Source organism: Lepidothrix coronata, unplaced genomic scaffold, assembly GCF_001604755.1.
Source record: "Lepidothrix coronata isolate B3197 unplaced genomic scaffold, Lepidothrix_coronata-1.0 Scaffold82, whole genome shotgun sequence".
In the NCBI taxonomy this organism is placed as follows: Eukaryota; Metazoa; Chordata; class Aves; order Passeriformes; family Pipridae; genus Lepidothrix; species Lepidothrix coronata.
Window position 1 is genome coordinate 2,219,600 of NW_016690262.1, and position 19,967 is coordinate 2,239,566.

General features: G+C 44.0%; 1 protein-coding gene across 2 annotated transcripts in view; it reads right to left on the bottom strand.

Moving 5' to 3' along the window:
• The window catches only part of SLC7A11 (solute carrier family 7 member 11), a 286,050-nt gene that overhangs the window by 250,135 nt on the left and 15,948 nt on the right, over nucleotides 1-19,967 (bottom strand). For both annotated transcript variants that reach the window (XM_017820391.1, XM_017820390.1), the window contains exon 2: nucleotides 19,528-19,643. The gene's annotated coding sequence lies outside the window, so the exon portion shown is untranslated. The remainder of the gene's footprint in view (nucleotides 1-19,527; nucleotides 19,644-19,967) is intronic.

Sequence of the window (19,967 nt, forward strand, 5' to 3'; positions counted from 1 at the left end):
AGAAATCCTCGCATAATGCCCTTTTCAAAAGCCTTTGCTGCCATCTCATGGCACATTTGGAGAAAGCCGGCACAGCTCTGGCTTTGCGAAATGCCACAGCTTCATCAGGCATTCACAGCCCCTTTTTAACACACTGACAGCCCCAATGTCCTTCAGAAGCAGAGCCAGGAACACCACACAGTTGCTGCACGGTGATTAAATACCTCCATTCTTGCTCGTTAAATATGTTAAGATTGTGGGGAGTACGACTAAACCTAGGGGCCTTAAATGAGCAAGTAAATGTTCAAATAAAGGAAAAGAAGGTGTCAAGAACACAAGATGATGTTGTGTTCACAACTATTTTCTTTCCATTTACAAACTCTGAAATGAATGACCTAATGAAACAGAGAAAAAAAATGCCATCATATAAACACAACATAAATAAGAAACAACTACGTTTAAACTATTAAACGCTTTGAAAATCAAAATAAAAATCATTAATGGAAGAAAGGTACTCAAAAATCAGCTGTCAAATTGTATCTAGGATAGACATGAGTATGATATACTCCTGCTGCTGTCTGCTCCTATGGTGTTCATTAGTGTGTAATTAAAATGTTTCTGTAAGGTTCTCACATGGCATCTCCTAAGGATCTCAGAGCATTTTTTGGACCTTGTGCTATTTTTGGACAGCAGGCACCCTGACACAGCACAGCAGAGAACCCAGATTTCCATTCACATTTCAACATTTTACAGTCAATATTTCAGCCCAGAAGTTATGACTGAATTGCTGGTGAATTAAGAGGATTTCTCTATATATACATATATCTATATCTATATATATATCTTGTATATACACCTCACTGAAATCTCAGCCCTCACAAACAGTTCTGCAACAGAAGCTGGTTTTGAACAAATATTCATGAGGACTCACACCCCAATGTGGCACTGAATCTGGTATCTGCTGCCCATCTGCCATATGGCACTGACCACAGCTTCAGCAGCTGCGTGTCCCCTAGTAAAATCCTACTCATCCTTTTCCCAGGCAAAAGGTTTCTGTTACTGGAAAACATTTAAAAAAAAAAAATTCCCATAGAAAAAATATATCTGTAGAGATTCTCCACTCCAATTGCTTTGCTTGAAGCTTGGACTTGCTCTTCTACCTGTTCCTTCAAAGCCCACTGTATTTTGATAAAGGACATCAGTGGCTGCAAACTCTTTCATCAAAGAGGCATTAACTATTTAATTTTACAGTTGTGGCTCTTTTCCACAAGGAATACAGAGAATTCATTAGTAATCACACATGAGAGTGCATCCACCTACATGTTCCTCTCCTTTGGCGATTGTGTAATCGCACCATCATTTCTTATCAAAGAAACTTTTCCCTTTACCTGTGTGCCCTTTATCTCTCAGGAAAAGAGGGAAACACTAAAAACACACTTGTGTCAGGGGTTGCTCTGGTTTCCTTTAAACAGCAAGACACAGGGCATGTGCAGAGAGAAATTCTATTGTAATTCTGAAACCACGGAAAGTAAAACTCCTAGGAAAAAAAAAATATTCCAGTCGGCAAGTGACAACCACACGCTACATGGCGGGGGAGAAGTTGGACCTTCAAGCTGTCGCTGTTCTCTCTCTCTATACATCGCTCCTTCTCTCGCATTTTTAATTCCTGCTTGGCATTTTGTTATTAGTCCCCACACAGTAAACAACGGGCTGCAAATTCTGGCAAAATGAACTGCTGAAAGGATTATTCATCCCTCTGCGAGAGTGCTCTGAGAGAGGAGAGCTACATGTTCTGCATTCTGTGACTAAGATACAGTCCCATGTGTTTTCCCTGTTCAATCAAGTGTGCGAAGAACTGTCACAATAGTCCTTGATGCCAAGGAAATAAAATTTAGGGTAGAGTGGGAAACCTGAGTTGCATTTTAATGGCGTTGCGTTTGCACCTGTTTTTCTCTACTCTTTGTTTATTTTGTTCTTTTTTAATCTTTATTGACAATTCATTAAAGCTTCATCATCCCTCTCAACAGCAAAAGAAAAACGAGTTGTTATTGTACCTGTCTAGATAATTGTTACTGAATTGTTGTCAAATTCTTAGAAGTGGCTATATATCTTTCATGTCAGACCGCTGGGACTGATACAAAAACATTTCCAAGCTTCTGCAGGGTTTGGTGGTTTGTTTTTTTTTTCCCCCTCGCCTTTAGAAGACGATATAAAAAGAACAAATAAGTCAAAATGATAAATTATGACAGAAAAAAAATGAGCATTTGAATTGCTTGATAATAGAGAAAGAATGGGGCTTGAGGGAAGATTAGAGCAGTGTCAAGCAAGAACAGAACTGAAAGTTATTTAAAAGTGATAGAAACCCTCTAGGATCTGCAACCCCAACATTGTTTCTGGTTGGAAATTCAGTTTTCAGAAGCTCCAATTAACCTTAATTGAATTCTACCTTAGCAGTGCCTAGAATTTTAATTGACTGTGAAGGTGATAATAAATCTCTGTTCAAAATACAGCTTGACCATTAGCAATCACTTGAAGGGCCCAACAAAGTGTCCCAGAGAAGGGCCTGCTTCTCCTGCATGCAAGGCTGCCTCTAGACCATAAGACAAACATTCACTTCCCAGCAGAAAAAGCCAGTCCTGCAGGGAGTGATGTTCTCCAGGCTGATAGCTATGAGTAACAACCAATGACTCCTACCACCAATATATTTGTGTATGTTCTGTTGACAACATCCCTAAAGACTGTTTATTCTTCTCTTACATTTGGGTTTAATGCTGGGTGTTTAGCTTCTACTTTAAACACATTGACTTCCTTGCTTCTCTGGTGCTGGCCTCCACTGCTTTCATGCTTGTCTCTCACTTTGCTTGTTCCCTTTTAGGTCGGGATACCTTCAATCTGACATTCAGCTCTTCTGGAGATCTGGTGTTTGCAACAATCTGTGAGGTCACTGCACTCATGGTTTTGAACTGCAATGGCTTTCATGTGCCTAATTCCTTGTGAAAACCTGCCCAAACTGGGATTTAGACAGGAATGACTGACTAAAATCTGTGAATTAGGATGATTTGGCTGACTCCATGAAATTACTAGTAGAGGAAGCTGGGCAGCTGAGTGACAGAGCTAGAAAACATGTTAGAGGGAAATCAAGCTTGCAAGCAGCTGTACCAATCAAAAAGGCCAGTAAAGAAAAGAAGCAAGATTGGGATAATATTAAGAAGTTTTAATAAACCAAGACACAAAGGGAAATCAGGCATTAGAGCTAAAACCTTCTTGAAGATCAAAAGGGGGCAAAGAGGAGACAGAAGGAAGCTAAGTGACTCCAGTTATCTCACCTAGAGAGAATCTGGCCCATCACCCAGCTAGGACTTAGGCAGAGAGAGCTCAGAGAGAGGTGGAAATGAAATGCCAGCAGCGTGGAGAAAGACAGTTTACAAAGCAAAGTACAAAGCATTTTAAGGATGAGCCCAAAGCTGAGCTCATTCACGGTGTATATGTGGTACAGAGGCACCAAGACTCCCTAAAGCAAAGTACATCCTGGGAAAATAAGAACTACTGCACCAACCAGTGAGCAAGAGACAGTAATAATTCTCAAGTCCTCTGTGTTATCACCTCACCTTACAGCGGAGGATTTTCCCTTTAAGAATTGGGACTTTGTAAACTGTTAGCAATGATACCTCCTCAAGTCTCACAAATGATGGCACTGTCACTGTACTAGACAATGGAGGCAACGTTTATTTATTATTTATTAAGTATTTATTTTTTATTTATTAAAATATAAGTTTCCTACAAATAGGAGATTCAAGACAAGGATTGATTTGTCCTGTACCACCTCTCAGGTAAGTAATCAAGCTGAAATCAGACCCAAGACATCTCAGACAGCAGCACATGTCAGCCAGGATCCACACCTCTTCCCAGACAATAAGTAGATGCTCTGTAGTAGATAATGAACCTCAAAACTCTACATTGAGCCTTAATTTTCCCTTTCCTAAAAGAGGAAGGAAGACTCAATATGGCCCCACAGTGGAAAGGTCTCTCTCTTCAAAAGATTGATGGGTAAAATTTAATCAAAAGATTGGGGGCAAATATTTAATATCCTATATCCAAGGTGGCACTATAAAACAGGCCATTACAGTGAAAGCTCTGGAAATGATCAAATGAGTTACAGACAAGTAGAGGATGCTCCAGAGTGAGAGTTTGGAAAGTGGCTGTCAGTAGAAGTGGAGGGTGAAGCTCATGACAAGTTGTTTGATGTTACATTGAGCTCTTGGACCCAGAGCATCAGCAGTTTCCCTATATACTGATTTTATGATGTTTTTCCACTTGTCTAAAGCTCGAGTGCTTTGCAAAAGACACTGTTTTCCCTCTTGCCCTTGTCAAGAATGCAGGATGGTGTTGCAAGCAGAGACCTCTGCCTGGGTATCCTCCACTCCAGCCATCGCCATCCCTCTTCACCCTCAGGAAGCTGCCACTTAAGTCAGCCACAGGCAAAGAAGACAGGCACCAACAGGCTGGGCGTGTTGCTGCAGCATGCCAAGAAACAGGAAAGCCCATCAATCAGTTTGCACAGCCAGGGTAGGGACAACAGGAAAAGCCAGCCATCCCAATGCTCACCTCCTCCACCAGTATAGGAGTGCCACCATGATGGGTCAGGGGACTAGACATCACACAAGCGGTGGCAGGAGGGAGGGCAGCAGTAAAACAGTGCAGCCTGCGACAGTTAAGTGGTTTTCCCGACCTTAAAGCTCTGCAAAGGCAGTCTAGGAGGGAAAAGCAATTTTCCAGTTGTTTTACTTTGTGCTGCATAAAAGGGTGCCAAGGATGTTCTCAAGCCTCTTTCAAACCTGCCAATTTCTCCCCAGAGATTCAATGTATTTTTTACCTACCCTATTTTTCTTAGAAGGAAAAAGGGGCAGAGGAAAAGGATTTCAGCTATTCCTACTGAAAACTGAGTGGTATATACACAGCCTCTATCAGGTGTTTTGTATGTTTTTCTCACCTCTTCCCTAAATCCCAGAGACAAGAACAAGAGCTGTCTCTGCACACTTTGGCTGCTCCTTTGAGAGATGAGACAATTCTCTTGGGAAATAGAGCAAAGAGCAGACTTCATACCCCCAGTGTTTCTGATTTTACAAAGACAGAAGGACATCTGCTAGTTTTTCTCATGTATCACAAAGGATACATGTAGCAGGGACTTGTCCTCTCCTCCTGTTTCTTTTAAGAGTCTCTCAGACCTCAAAGCTATTTGTGTGCAGGACAAGCCAAGGCACAGATGGGCAGTCTAACCCACCATGCATTAAAGAACATCATGGAGGTACAGGCCCATTGGATGAGTGATCAGGGCAAAAGCCCTGACAAGAGATCTGGGGTGTCCTGGGCTTTGGACGAGCATGGGAGGGAAGGGCACAGGGCCAAAAACACCAGGCAGCGCCATTTTCTCTCCCCATTCCACGGCCCTGCTAGCATCCAGAATCCTCTTTCTCCAGGCAGCATTGTCTTGTCAAATATCCAGAGCCAAGCCAAGACAGCCCTCAAATATTACTATATGACTCCATTTTATATGGTATCTTCCATAGAGCAGGTTATTATTTTTCTGGCAATTCACTTATGAGCTACTGAGCAATAGGAAGATTTTCCCCTTGGATGGTAACACCCATCATTTTGATGGTAACAGCCATACACACACACAGGTATATCAATTGCATCTGCATAGCACCCAAATTCAGACCTTTTAATAAAGGTTTTGTTGTTGTTTTGCCGAGCATACCAAGGATGTCTCTTTTAAACTACATCTAGCTTGTTTGGTATCATGGATGGTCTATTTCTCCAGCAGTAAAATATCCACTCTGTCATGAGGTTCTGAGTTGAAATCAATCCAGAAACACAATGTTAGTGCAATAATGCCGCACTTTGCCAGGATAAATCATTGCTTACCTCACCGCAAGAGCAGCTCACGCTGCATCCAGTCACCTATTTGGAACACATTACTCCCTATAATCAACAGCACAGCTCCCTTCCCTTCCTACATGGGAAAGTGCATGATCTCACACCCCCCTTTTAAGCATCCCTGGATATCTGATGCTTAACTACAAGGGTTGAATAATGGAGGCAATACGTCTTCAGCGAGGAAAAATGACAGTCAGAATAAGAAGACTAAACCAATTCATCACTTAATGCAAAGCATTATTTTGCTGCAACCAGAGCATCGCGCCAGGATTGATTACAAACAAGATGACACCTCCCTATGGACTGTCTGCTGTATTATTATAAATAAATACCCATTCATTTTGGAGCCTGTATTACTGTGGAGAATAGATTATATCTCAGGTACACAGTAAATATCCCATTGAGTACAATGTCCCTTCCTCGCCAGCAAATGAGTTTTGTCCCACATAACACAGTTTTGTAAACAAGATAAGGGAATAGAGAAACACCAAGAGATGGGGAGATTTGCAAAAAAAAAGCTCAACTGATAACTATTTCCATGAAGGACATGCTAAAAATTCAGTGACTTGGTGTTGGAGAGGAGTCAAAGCAGGAGAGGCAGTTGCAGAAAGCTTGTCCTTGTTTCTGAAAGGGAGAAAGCCCTAAAGGGTTTCCCAAGTCCTCCAGATGTCCCTGAGACAAAAGCAAACCCTTCTGGTTTCAAAGAGCTAGTGGTTCATGATGACCAGCTCTAATCAGGCATGCTGCAGCATTCAGAAAACTCAAATCACAGCAGTTTAAAAGGCTGCACTGCAAGGGAAAATCCTGGCAGAAATCTGGCTTCTCTTTATCTCCTTCCCACCCTCTGCTTGCTGATTAGATATCTCAGGGTGCTGCTGGAGCACTCTCTGCCCAGACAACCCTGCTCCCTGAACAGCCTCCCAGACAAGACGCGATGCTCAAATATTGGGGTTATGACTCGGCAAGAACAAGAGCTGGTTAAAGGAACACTGTGACAAATCTGTGTTATTTACTGACAATTTCTTTTACTTTCCCTAGGGGTTTTAAGCACTCTGCACCCAGAAGACATTATTTTATATCAACTGCAAGAGCATTGCCATTACCTCTGCTCTCTGTCCCTGTGTTTGGGGCCACTCCTGCAGCTCCCAGCTTCAGCAGTTCCCTGCTCATGTACTTTTGCTGCAAAAGAAATACCCTTTTTCCTCCCCCAAGGCTTCAAGTGCTTTGCAAGGACTGAGGCTTATTTGTGCAATGCTCTGCCAGCCTCACACAGCTGGTGACAGCCCCTGAAAATTCAGTGACTAGGGGGAAAAGGTAATGAAAACAGCTTTTATCAGTCTTCCATACATGAAGGAAGGGGTGACACCCATGCTGGGCCATCCTTACACACAGATGTAGGCTGGGAGCAAATATCACTTCCACGATTTGCAAGGGGATTGGAAGACTGGAAGTATTGCATCCAGCTATGGGGATTGCATCTCGTCACCTTCCAGGTCACCTGCTGCCTGGAGCTTGGTGGGCAAGGGGGAGACTCCTCTGAAAAAATTAAAGCTTCTCACTTCACAGGCATTTATTATGCCTTGAAGGGACTGGGGAGCTCAATGCTTCCTCACATTTTGGCTACCAAAGCCCAGTGGAGCCTGTGGGTGGGCTTTAAAAGTACAAAGAAATGGCTGAAAAGCCACAACAGAAGTGCTATTTGTCACCTCTCTCCTCTGCTCTTCCCTGCAATTGTATGACATCTCCTGACTTCTAAAAGGCCTCAGAATCCTGGTGCGAGAGGTGGGAGAATATTGACATTGAAAAGCTGCAATAAATCATAGAATCATAGAGTGGCCTGGGTTGGAAGGGACCTTAAAGATCATCTAGTTTCAACCCCACAGTCTGGGCATCAACACCTTTCGCTATACCAGGTTGCTCAGAGATTCATTCAACCTGGCCTTAGAGACTTCCAGGGGTGGGGCATCCACAACTCCTCTGGGCAACATGTTCTAGCACCTCAGCACCTTCACAGTAAAGAATTATTTCCTAATATCAAATCTAAACCTACTCTTAGTTTGAAGCCATTTCCCCCTGTCCTGTCACTCCATGCTCTTGTAAAAAGTCTTTCTCCATCTTCCCTGTAGGCTCCCTTCAGGCAATGGAAGGCCACAATTATGTCACCCCAGAGGTCATCTCTTTTTCAGGCTGAACAATCCCAATTCTCTCAGCCTTCCTTCATAGGAGAGGTGCTCCATCCCTCCAATCAGCTTGGTCACCCTCCTCCAACAGGTCCATGTCCTTCCTGTGGTGGGACCCCATTGCTGGATGCAGCACTGCAGGTGGGGTCTCATCAGAGGGGAGCAGAGGGGTAGAATCACCTCCCTCGACCTTCTGCCCAGGATGCTTTTGATGCAGCCCAGGACACATTTGGTTTCCGGGCTGCAAGTGCACATTGCAGCTCCTGTCCAGCCTCTCACCCACCAGCACCCCCAAGTCCTTCTCAGCAGGGCTGCTCTTGATCTGTTCATCCCCCAGCCTGGATTGATACCAGGGCTTGCCCTGACCCAGGTGCAGCACCTTGCACTTGGTCTTATTAAATGTCATGAGATTCCCATAGGTCCACTTTTCGATCTTGTCCAGGTCCCTCTGGATGGCATCCCGTCCGTCAGGTGTGTCAATCACACCACTCAGCTCGGTGTCATCTGCAAATCTGCTAGGGGTGCCCTCAATCCCTTCACCTACATCATTAATGAAGATATTCAATAACACTGGTCCCCATACGGACCTGTGAGGGACACCACTTGTCACTGATGTCTTTTGGGACTCTGAGCCATTGACCACGGCCCTCTGGATGCAACCATCCAACCACTTTCTTATCCATCTAGCAGTCCACCTATCAAAATCATCTCTCTCCAATTCAGAGAGAAGGGAGGTTGTGGGGGACCGTCTCAAAGGCTTTAGAGAAGTCCAGATAAATGGCATCTGTAACCCTTCCCTTGTCCACTGATATAGTCACTCCATCATAGAAGGCCACCACGTTGGTCAATAAATAAAATATATTTGTCACAAATGGTCAAGCTGTGTGGTTTTTCCCTCCTTTTTCTTTTCATTGACAGGATTGCCAGATCTACAGAAGAAACATATGAAAGAAACAGTTATATCTATAGAAGCCAGCTAGAAAAATCTTTGCCCAGATCTAGCATTTTGCACTCCCCCAATGCTCACATCTTTCATCCCTCCTTCTCCAAACGGAGTAAGTAAAAACCTCCAAGAGGCTTTTTATTTGGAATATGTCAAAAAGAGAAAAATCCTGGACCTACACCCTCTACAAAACAAATAAGAATTACCCCATTTCACAGATAAGGAGGCTGAAAAAGCTTTTTCAGATTGGAGCCAGATAGAACTGAAGAACTGTGAAAAATCAAGGAAATCATCTGGATTTGCAGCTGAAGCCTCTGCTTTGCTGTCCTTCCCCAGGGAGGCCTCACCCATGTGGGAGAACAGCTCTGAAAAGCAACAGTAGTGTTTAGTAATGTTGGCAGCAGAACATAAAGTGGAAACAAAAGCAGTATTTTAATTCCCATCTCCATCCTCTCCTTTTTTACATTTTCCTTCGCTTCACCAGCGGGGAAAATCTTCCCCATGCAGGCACAGAAAAAGTGAAGATAATCAGGCAATTTTCCATCTCCGATCAAAACGGCAACTTCCCCTTTGATTATCAATTCCAAATAAAATGAATATTGTTCCATTTCCTTTGAATGTGTTACGAAAAAGCTATTTCCGTTGTGTTTGCTGCCTTCCTCCCTACCTATTATTTTCACCCCAGGCCTTTCCAGACATCTTTCATAAAAGCATTAACTGATATTTATTCGACACGGAACTGCTCTTTCCATTTCTCTTTCAGTTTAACAGAACCCTACAGACCACGGTGAGGAGGATTTTGAGCAATCACACTGTTTCACATACCCTCAGTCTCTTTTTCTCTGCGCAAGAGAACACTGTTATGGAAAGATGAGGCATAAAACCCAGTGCTGGCAGCACCCTTCAGCTCCCCCTTCACATGGGGCACATCATTCCAGCCCACAGATGGTATCGGGGGCTCTGCTGTGCACTTACCAAAATTTAGGAGGGAAGCAGAGGCAAGTTCAGAGGTTGTACAGCTCATTGCACTACTGTGTAAAGTCGCCCCCCATAGCTCTTTCATGCTAATAAAAGCGGAATAGGAAAATTGTGCTAAATAGCTGATATGAGAACAGAGATAAATTGTAGTAAAACACAACGTAAAGTGCTTTGTGTCCCTATATGTGCTTCAGGAAAAAAAGCCACGGTTTGCATTAGATAAAGGATTTTGCTTGTGTCCTAGTAAAAAAAAAATAAAAGCCAACACACCCCCTTGCTGGTGTTATACTGAGGGTTTGGGCATCTGTCCCCTCTCCCAGTTGGACGGGGCTTTGAGCAACCTGGTCTAGTGGAAGGTGGAATGTATTGAAACTAGATGATCTTTAAGGTCCCTTCCAAGCCAAACCATGCTGTGATTCAGTGATAACTCCCCCATGGGGGAAGTGTAGCTGTTAAAGAAATCAAGTACACCAGGCATATCTATGGATGTAATCCAAGGCCAAAAGTCACATCCAAGGCCTTACTGAATGGGTAGGACTGCTTGGTAGATTTGCATCGGGGTTGAAGTGTTGGCTATTTCCAAACTTTACAGAACTCAGATGCCAGGAGATCAAAGGGAGCTCGATGAGTCCTGCTTCCCACACTCTTCCCAGGTAAATTAGCCAAATCACAGGAAAATAGTGAGCGACACACCACAAATAATCTCTGCTCTGCCTCCAGGACTGATGGTGGCAGAAACAGTCCACAGTCAGGCACAGAGGGATGCAATGCCCTGGGGAAGACCAGACAAGACCTATCCAAGTAGCCCACTTGCCCCTCTCATGAACATCTCACCCTGTGGCACCCGCACCCACCGCACAACAGAGTGAGGGCACCTGGGTTTTTATCCTATTTTTGCACGCAGAAATCAGTGTAATGAATGAAGCTGTGTGTGCCATCTCTTAGGGGTGAAAAGAAAAAAAAAACACCATGCAGATCTGGCATGGCAGTGTGTTTGTATGCTCCACTACCTGCCAAACCCAAAGGAAGCAATATTCCCAGTGTAGCAAAGCCCAGCTGTCAGTGATCTCTTCCAAGATAAAATCTTTAAGGAAGCAAATTCTGTAATTTCAAGCACACCTGTGATGCTCAACTCACACCAGAATGGAAATAAAAAGCAGTAAAAGCCTGATTTGCCTTGTTATCCACGCTGCCTAAAGCGCTATTTATTATTGCCATAACTAGCTGTCTGAAGCGTCCTTTGAATTAATTAAAAACCTGGAGGAAAAGGAGAAAGAAGAATGGCATGATGCTACACACGAAATATTTGTTTCCAGCTAAGACAACACAAACACAGAGGTTAACATAGCCAGCAAAAACTGCCCATTGCACACACTCTAATTTCTTTGTAGTCTATTCATCCTGTAAGATTAATTAAGTTAAAAGGGTTAATTAAAACTCTATGCAACCCAGAGAGAAAGATTTAATTTTTTTAAGAAACTCCAGAAACTAGAAAAAAAAATTTCCTTCATGTCAATCAGTAGACTTCTTATTTACTATTGTTTTCGGTCTGTGCCCCAAGAGAAAGAAGATAAAAGCACAGTCAATCCAACACCTGCACCTTGCAGAGGCAAGGACAGAGGAAGGCGAGATGGCCACCAGCCCCCTGGGCTCTCCTTGGAAAGGGCTCTTGAGGACCTCATGTCCCCAGGCAGCACTGAATGCCTCTTGCAAACTTTAGAGGGAAGCCTTCTTATTTTGAGCATAATAGAAAATATGATTTTCGGTGCCTTACACATCATCTCCAAATTGATTTCTTCCCCCTCACAGCCCCCCACCCCCAGTTTAATCGTCTGTTCTGTCAACTTACAAAATTCTCTGTACAGACAGTGACATCTAGCGAAGGAAAGCTGAATTTGTGTGGATACAGGGCTGAGCCTGCGAGAGCAGAGATGGGGACTGGAAAACTCTGTAAGGAAGATTGCCAAGGGTCACTCCCAAACAAGGCTGAATTATTGCCCAGCAGAAACTCATTTATTCACCTAGCAACAAAAATCGAGGGCTCACACGGCACTTGCCTGGGATTAAAAAAATAAAAATTGGAAGCAAGGCTGAGTTCACAGGATATTTCTGAGTGCCAGAAGGGCTGCCAAGGACCAGCGGGAGCCCACCAACATGTGGAAGGAGGCAACGGTATATCCTGTTCTTATGATTATACCTGCAACAAGTACCTCTGCAGCTGCTGCTGTGCCAAAGCCCCAGCCTTCCCACCAATTTCCAGCATAAGCCCAGGATCCCCGAACTTTGTCTCCAAGCAACCTGACAGCTGGACAGTAGCTGAAAAGCACATAAAATAGAAACTGCATCAAATGCTATTTGAAAAAACAAATAGCTGTGGGGCCCCAGCACCCCCCAGCTAAGGCAGTGTCACCTCTCCCTGCAAGTGGCCTCAAGAGGGCATTGCCACATCATCAGAGTGAGGACATGCAGCACACAGCACTGATGCTGCAGACAATGAATAAATGATATTGCAAATAAAAGGTGCCATCACCTTTTATCAGCATCTCATATTTGATTATCACAAATACGTAGCTCTGGTTTTTTTTAATCAAAAATAAGATGCTGAGGAGTTTACCATCTATCTTAGTGGAAGGTACTGAAGGACTTGGACACAATGTGCTGGAAAAGACACAGTGCTTATTAATCAAGGTGTTCTGGGTGGCACTGGGTTCCACACCGTGAGCAGTCACGTGTGAACTGTACGCCTGCCTTATACACTCTGCTATTACTTTTGTTGTTGTTGTTGTTACTGTTTATCTTATTTCATTGCTTTATCTAATAAACTGTTCTTATCACAACCTGTGATCTTTACCTTTTTGTACCTCTAATTCTTCTCTCTATCCTGTCACAGGGGGAGCAGGAAGGGAGTGAGTGAGAGGTGCATGGTCTGGGGTGTTTCAGTAGGAACATTGAATTGGGGAATCCCACTCCTAAACAAAACAGCCATCTTGGGCGCCCAGTGAGGAGCATGAAGGGTTAAGATAACAATAGCTCTGACCAGAATGGGCTGGAAACAAACTGGGTCTAAGCATTTGTTGTATTAAGTACAGAGCCACTGGTGAAAACGTTGCTTGGTCTGTTCAAGTTGTTGTGGTACCAAACCCTGCATATACTCTCATATATGCACTATGGTCTCCTCATAATGGTTTTTTTCAGAGCAGGGAGAGGGATCAGCATTGCTTGGTTGATGTACTGTGGGATATCAGTTGACATGACAAAATCAAGGCAATAAGGGTCACTTGGGATGTGTATTCAGTGTTACTCACCTGCCCTTACCTCAGGTGCTACCTCCAAGAATTCATTAATAATTGTACCCAGTCTGTGGGGAGAACAGGGGATGGTCATTTTCTACTCTGGGTGTTTTACAACAGCTTTTGAGAATTCTGAATTCCCTTTGGATAATAAGGAAAGCAGGCTTTTGTTGTTATGTCTGCTAGGTCTCCTCAGTGCAACCCACACGATGTTTAGAGTTACGAAAGAGATTTTTAGGAAAGTCATTCAAAGATCTGCCTCGAGGGTGCATAGTCATGAGTGGTATGAAATGCAGAAGAAAGTGGGTCAGCTTTTGGAGGATTTCTCTCCTCCAATGTTTTGAAAGTTCACCTCTGAATAACTGCAGGACCCTGATAAAGTGGCACAATATCTGAAAGGAAAATGCAGTGGCAGTTCCAGAGAGGCATGAAGTTATGCAATGTGCTGGGCTCTGGCTACTATTTATCAGACACCGATCGATCCTAGACAGCCCTCTCAGGGAAAGGAGGAGGAAAGCAGACCGACAGGTATCACAGCCACTCAAGGTGCCACTGAATGAGAGGAACACCCCAGTTTTTCTGCCAGTAGCAGTCGTCTCATAGAAAAGAAAAAAAATCCAAGACCAAATCAATTCACTCAGTGAGGGATCATGAAGAAGTAGGGATCCCAAGAGCTGACTATACTGGAAGCTGAAGTGAGCCTGACTGTGAATGCATGGCAAGAACACTCCATTGTGACTGATCCAGAGGCCCTGTGCAGCCTTGGCACAGATTACCTCAGGAGACGATATTTCAAGGACCCAAAAGGGCACCCTTGGGCTTTTGGGATGGCTGCTGTGGAGACAGAAAATTAGACAGCTCAATACCTTGCCTGGTCTCTCAGAGGACCCTTCTGCTGTGGGACTGCTGGGGGTGGAAGAACAACAGGTACCATAACAGCACACAGTCCACAACACGGCACCAACCAGGACTCTGTGACCCCCATCCATGAGGATTCATGAACTGGAGAGTCAGGGAGCGGTCAGTAAGATTCACTCACCCTTTAACAGCCCTATGTGGCCAGTGCTTAAGCTGCTTAAGTCCAATGGAGAGTGGAGTGGAGACTGATAGTGGACTGTCGTGGCCTGAATGAAGTCACACCCCCACCGATGTCACTGTGCTGGACAGATGGAACTTCAGTGCAAAGTGGAGTCCAAGGTAGCCCAGTGCAGTCACCACTGACATTGCCAATGTGTTCTTCTCCATTCCTTTAGCAGCCAGTTGCAGGCCACAGTTTGCTTTCACCTGGTTCCAGGTGTGCAGTACATCTGGAACCGACTGTCCCACAGGTGGAAACACAGCCCCATCATTTGCCATGGACTGATCCAGGATGCTCTGGAAAAGGGTGAAACTCCAGGACACTTGCAGTATGTTGATGACATCATCATATGGCAGAACATGGCACAGGAAGTTATTGAGAAAAGGAAGAAAATAATCCACATCCTTCTGAAGGCTACTTTTGTCATAAAGCAAAGTAAGGTCAAGGGACCTGACAGGAAATTCAGTTTTTAGGAATAAAATGGCAAGATAGACATCAACAAATTCCAATGGATGTGGTCGGCAAAGGAGCAGCTATGTCCCCACCAACCAGCAAAAAGGAAATACAGGCTTTCATAGGTGCTGTGGGGTTTTGGAGGAGGATATTCTAAATTACAGTCAGATTGTAAGCCCTCTGTGTCATGTGACCCAGAACAAGAATGATTTTAAGTGGGGTCCTGAACAACAACAAGCTTTTGAACAAATTAAACAAGAGACTGTTCATACAGTAGCCCTTGGGTCAGTTAGGACAGGACAAGATGTAAAAAATATGCTCTACACTGCAACCAGAGAGAATGGTCCCTCCTGGAGTCTCCAGCAAAAAGCACCAGGAGAGACTCAAGGACAATCCCTGGGGTTCTGGAGTCAGGAATACAAAGGATCTCAGGTCTCTTACACCCCAACTGAAAAGGAGATCCTGGCAGTTTAGTAATGGGTTCAAAGACACTTCAGAAGTGACTGGCACCAAAGCAGAGCTCCTCCTGGCACCCCAACTTCCAATGCTGGGCTGCATGATCAGAGGGAAACTCCCTTCCACACATCATGCCACTGATGTTACATGGAGTAAGTGGGTTGTGCTCAAACAGGAAACCCCAATTGCCCAGAGATCTTGAAAGTCATCATGAACTGGCGTGAGGGGAAAAATTTCAGGCTATCATCATCAGAGAAGGGGAAGGTGACATGTGCTGAGGAGGTCTCACCGTAAAATCAACTACCTGAAAATGAAAGGTGACACGGTCTCTTCACTCACGGTTCCTGCTGTATTTTAGGGATACATTGAAAGGGAAAGCAGCTCTACAGAGTCCTATGTGGCGAGTCACAGAAGCCACCGAGGGACATGAGGGACAAAGTGGATCAAGTCAGTCAGGCTGCAGAGCTGAAAGCCATCCAGATGGCTTTGGATATGGCTGAAAGAGAGAAATGGCCAACACTCTACTTCTACACTGACTTGTGGATGGTAGCAAATGCTCTGTGGGTGAGGCTGGACCGATGGAAAAAGCCTGACTGGCAGCGCAGAGGAAAACCCGTCTGGGCTGCTGAATTGTGGCGAGGCATCACTGCCCGGGTTATTCTGTACCACCTCATGCCATGTGAAGGGGGTATGAAGGAGGGTGGAGATTTTTCTGTGGTGTATGGAGTACACGGTCAGGTGGCACTGCATTCTGGTGGTGAGCAACTGTGTGTAAATCATTTGCCCATCTTGTACACTCTGGCTTTATTATTGTTTTTGCTACTGACCATTTTCCTATTTCATTGCTGTTTCTAGTAAACTGTTATTATCTCACCTGTTATTATCCTTACCTTTTTGTGCCTCCAATTCTCCTCTCCATCCCACCACAGAGGGAGCGGGGGGAAGGTGAGCGAGTAGTGTGTGGTCTGGGCTGTTTCAGTGGGAACACTGAACTGGGGAATACCATTCCTAAACCACAACATCTCAGAACCTAGAAATGGAGTTGATCTTCATACTGACTCTCAGCCATTTAAATGGCAGCACAGGTTGTAAGGTTTACTTCAAGAGGAGACAGTCCATCGCAACTGAGAGTGGTACAACTATGCTGTTCCATGAGCACAATCAAATGGTAATTTCCTACTTTTACAAGAAAAGTCAATATAGCAATTGCAGAAAGTTTGGGAACAATGTGAATTTGGCTACCACCAGCAGCCAGACAGGCTTTCAGTCTGTTATGGTGAGTGAGTTTTCCTTCTTGCACATGTCTGCACTGTGCTAAGAATAAGGGCTGCCAGGATTGCTAAATCCTGACACCAGACCAGGATGTCGCCCTTTGACAGTGCCACAAAACACCTTGAGTTGGAGCAAAAAATCAGACCTTTACTTCACTAGACTGGATTTTGGATGACACCACAGGAGGGACTCTCAGTTAGGACGCAGGTGGCCAAACAGCCTTTCCCCTCCAGGACACACATTAAAGCCTCACTGGGGTCACTAATGATCAACCACCCTGGCTTTGCTGCACTTGTAAGCATATTTTTCATTTCACTGGTTTGCTCTCTGCAGGACTAGGTCACTGGGCTGCCTCCGAGTTGTCTGGGTGGTCCTCCCACCAGAAGCTTTAGTGTCTGGGGCTTGTTGTCCATGTCAGGAGTAATTTGCTGCTATCCTGGATCCAGCTCAGTGGAGGGAAAATGGATTTTGTGTTGAACAAGGTCCTAACTTTCTTGAGGTGAAGGGTCTTTCCCTGCCAACACTGCTCTTGTAACTGCTGCTGTTCTAAATTTTGTAGAACTGGTAACTTAAATTCAGGAAGTGTCCTAGTCCTGGATGTCACCCCTGAATTCAAAAGATATCTTTTTTTATAGAAGAGGCATATCTTTGCATCCAAGGCTTTCACTTCTGAACACAACAAAGCAAAATTCATGCTTGTCTGGGAGTGCAATCACCCATGACTGCACACGTCCATACTGCTTATTTTCAGTGATGTGTGTTGCATCTTTCCCTGGAGCTCCACACAAACTGATCTTTCAGGGGACTCTAGGATGCCAAGGTTTTCCTTCCGAGTCAGTCAGGAAATGCTCTGGCTAAAAAGAGTGATGGTAATCACTTTCTAGGTATGAAAAATCCTAATAAACATTTTTTGAAAGTTTGTTATTTAGCCTGTTTTTTTTCTGCTTCAATATTCAATTATTTCCGATTGGAAAAGGGAGTTTGATGTACTGAGAGGTGACAGAAATGCTCATGAGTTGGCTCTGCAGGAGCTCACACTTCTGGGAAAGGAAGGCAATGTGGTTCTCCACACTGCAAGATTTACAACTGCCCTGCAAAGCTCATGAATGCAGGTGGACTTCCTAGCTGAATATTGGGTGAGGTTTGACAGCATTAAGCCATTTTCTACCAATCTACCAGAAAACGGATCCAAATTTACTGTTATATCCTATTTCTCATCACACTGTCTTGAAAAACGAGCACATACAGTTTTGGACCCTACCTTAAAATGTGTTAATAATGAAAAGCCAGGAGATGCACATGTACCTAACTCATCATTCGAAATCAATACTGCAAGTAACATTTATAAACAGAAAAAATAGAGCTGAGTGCACTCTGCATCCCAGGAACTGCAAAAACTATTGTCATGATGGGCAAGGAGGAGTAATTTGGTTCACTGGTTTTCCCTATGGAGAGACTATTAGCAGCTGTCAGTTTTCTATTGCTGCCAGTCATTCATTTCTCCTTCACATTTCTCCCAAAAGGAAGTGCAAGGCTAGTTGTTGGTAATGCAGAGGAACACTTCAAAATCACTGTTTCTCAGTTTTTAAAAGCCACTGTCTGATCTAACTGTACACCTACAACATACAGTAGAGAAGAAAGCAGGCAGTCAAATGGCCCTGATTGGAATTTTTACAAGTGTTTTACAGTGCTGTATTTAACCAGACCAATTGCTGTATCCCTTAGCTGGATGTAGTGGATTCCTCTCCTTTCTGCCTTTGTCCATCAAGCCACAGGCACATAAGAGCTTTAATTGAACATGGAAGCTGCTTGGAAATTTGAACCTTCTGTTCTCAGATGAAGAGCTTCCCATCCCTTCAACGCTGCCATCACGAACATTGACAGTGTGGGAAAACTTGATGTCTTTGCAGGAATTCAGTTCTTTGAAGGGACAGCTTGATGGACACTCACAGAAGACAATGGATTCATGGAACCTTAGAACCATAGAATGGTTTCGGTTGGAAGGGACCTTAAAGTTCCAACCCCCTTGCCATGGGCAGGGACACCTCTTCCTAGATCAGGTTGCTCAAATCCCCATCCAGCCTGGCCTTGAAATATTAAAAAATTATAATAGTCAGTGTCATTAAATACATATCATGCAAACATTTATCATTATAATGGTCTTGGTTATGAACACTGAAAAATAATAAATCAAGAGCTTTGGATTCACATCTGCAATTGGAGATTTTCCACACAGGCTTTACTTTACCATTTTCCTCTGCAGTTAGTGTCTGAGACAGCTCAGCTGTAATTCCAACTTATCCCCGTGCCCAGAGTTGCTTTTGCCACAGATCTGATGGGTCTCCCTTCAACCATCTCTTTCTCGGCGCCAGGACCTTTTGGCAGCACCCGGGCCAGAACCAAAGGGGCTTTGCACTGCCAGTATCATTCTCCTTTACGAGGGATTCCATGGCTATCCTACTCCTCAAAGACACTTAAACTTAAAGCTGAAGCAGCAGCAAACCCTACCAGAACCATCACCTCCACTTGAAATTAATTTGTTCCACTGCAGGCTAGATAACATTAATATTAATAATTAATTTCCCTGGTGAGAAGACTTCTTTCAGTGACAATTGTTCTCAGCTTGCAGAGGCAGTAGTAAGAATCTGGATTTTACATGTAAATTATTTGTTAATGGGGTAATGAAAACCAAACATCACAGCAATTCAATTCATAGATATGACTCACAAGATCTTTACAATTCCTTCAAATATAGATAATTCTTCAGAGACTTAATGTGGGAAAAGGTTTCTGCAGACCAAGTAATGCCATCAGATGGTGACTGAAGCATTAAATCATCTCAGTCAAACAGACACAATAAATCTAAAAAGAATCAAAATCAACACATCACTGATAAGGTACAAACCATCAATTACAAGAATTCCTAATTTGCTGCACAAATCAAGGAGATGATTTGCTCACCTCTCTGGTGAAAAACAATTACCAGATGATTTTTTCATGAGGTCTGATTCCTGCAGCTCACTTGCTCTACCTGTCAGCTGCACCACCTTCTTGTACATTTGATTGCACAACAGTTTCTGAGAAAAGAGGGAATCCCCTATCAAATTCCTCTTTAGGACAGCTTTCAACCATAACAGTAACACCATGGTTTGCTTCCAGAGAGTCAACAGCTCCTCCCATTTTTGTGTCGACTGCAAACTTGCTCAGTATGGGGTTGGTGATTGCCCAGCCCTCTCATTTGTCCAGGTCTCTCTGCAGGACCTCCCTGCCCTCCAGGGAGTCGACAGCTCCTCCCAGTTTTGTGTCGTCTGCACACTTGCTTAGTATCCCTTCCAGCCCTGCGTCCAAGTCAATTATGAAGGTGTGGAAGAGCGCTGGGCCCAAGAAGTTGTCCTGTGGAA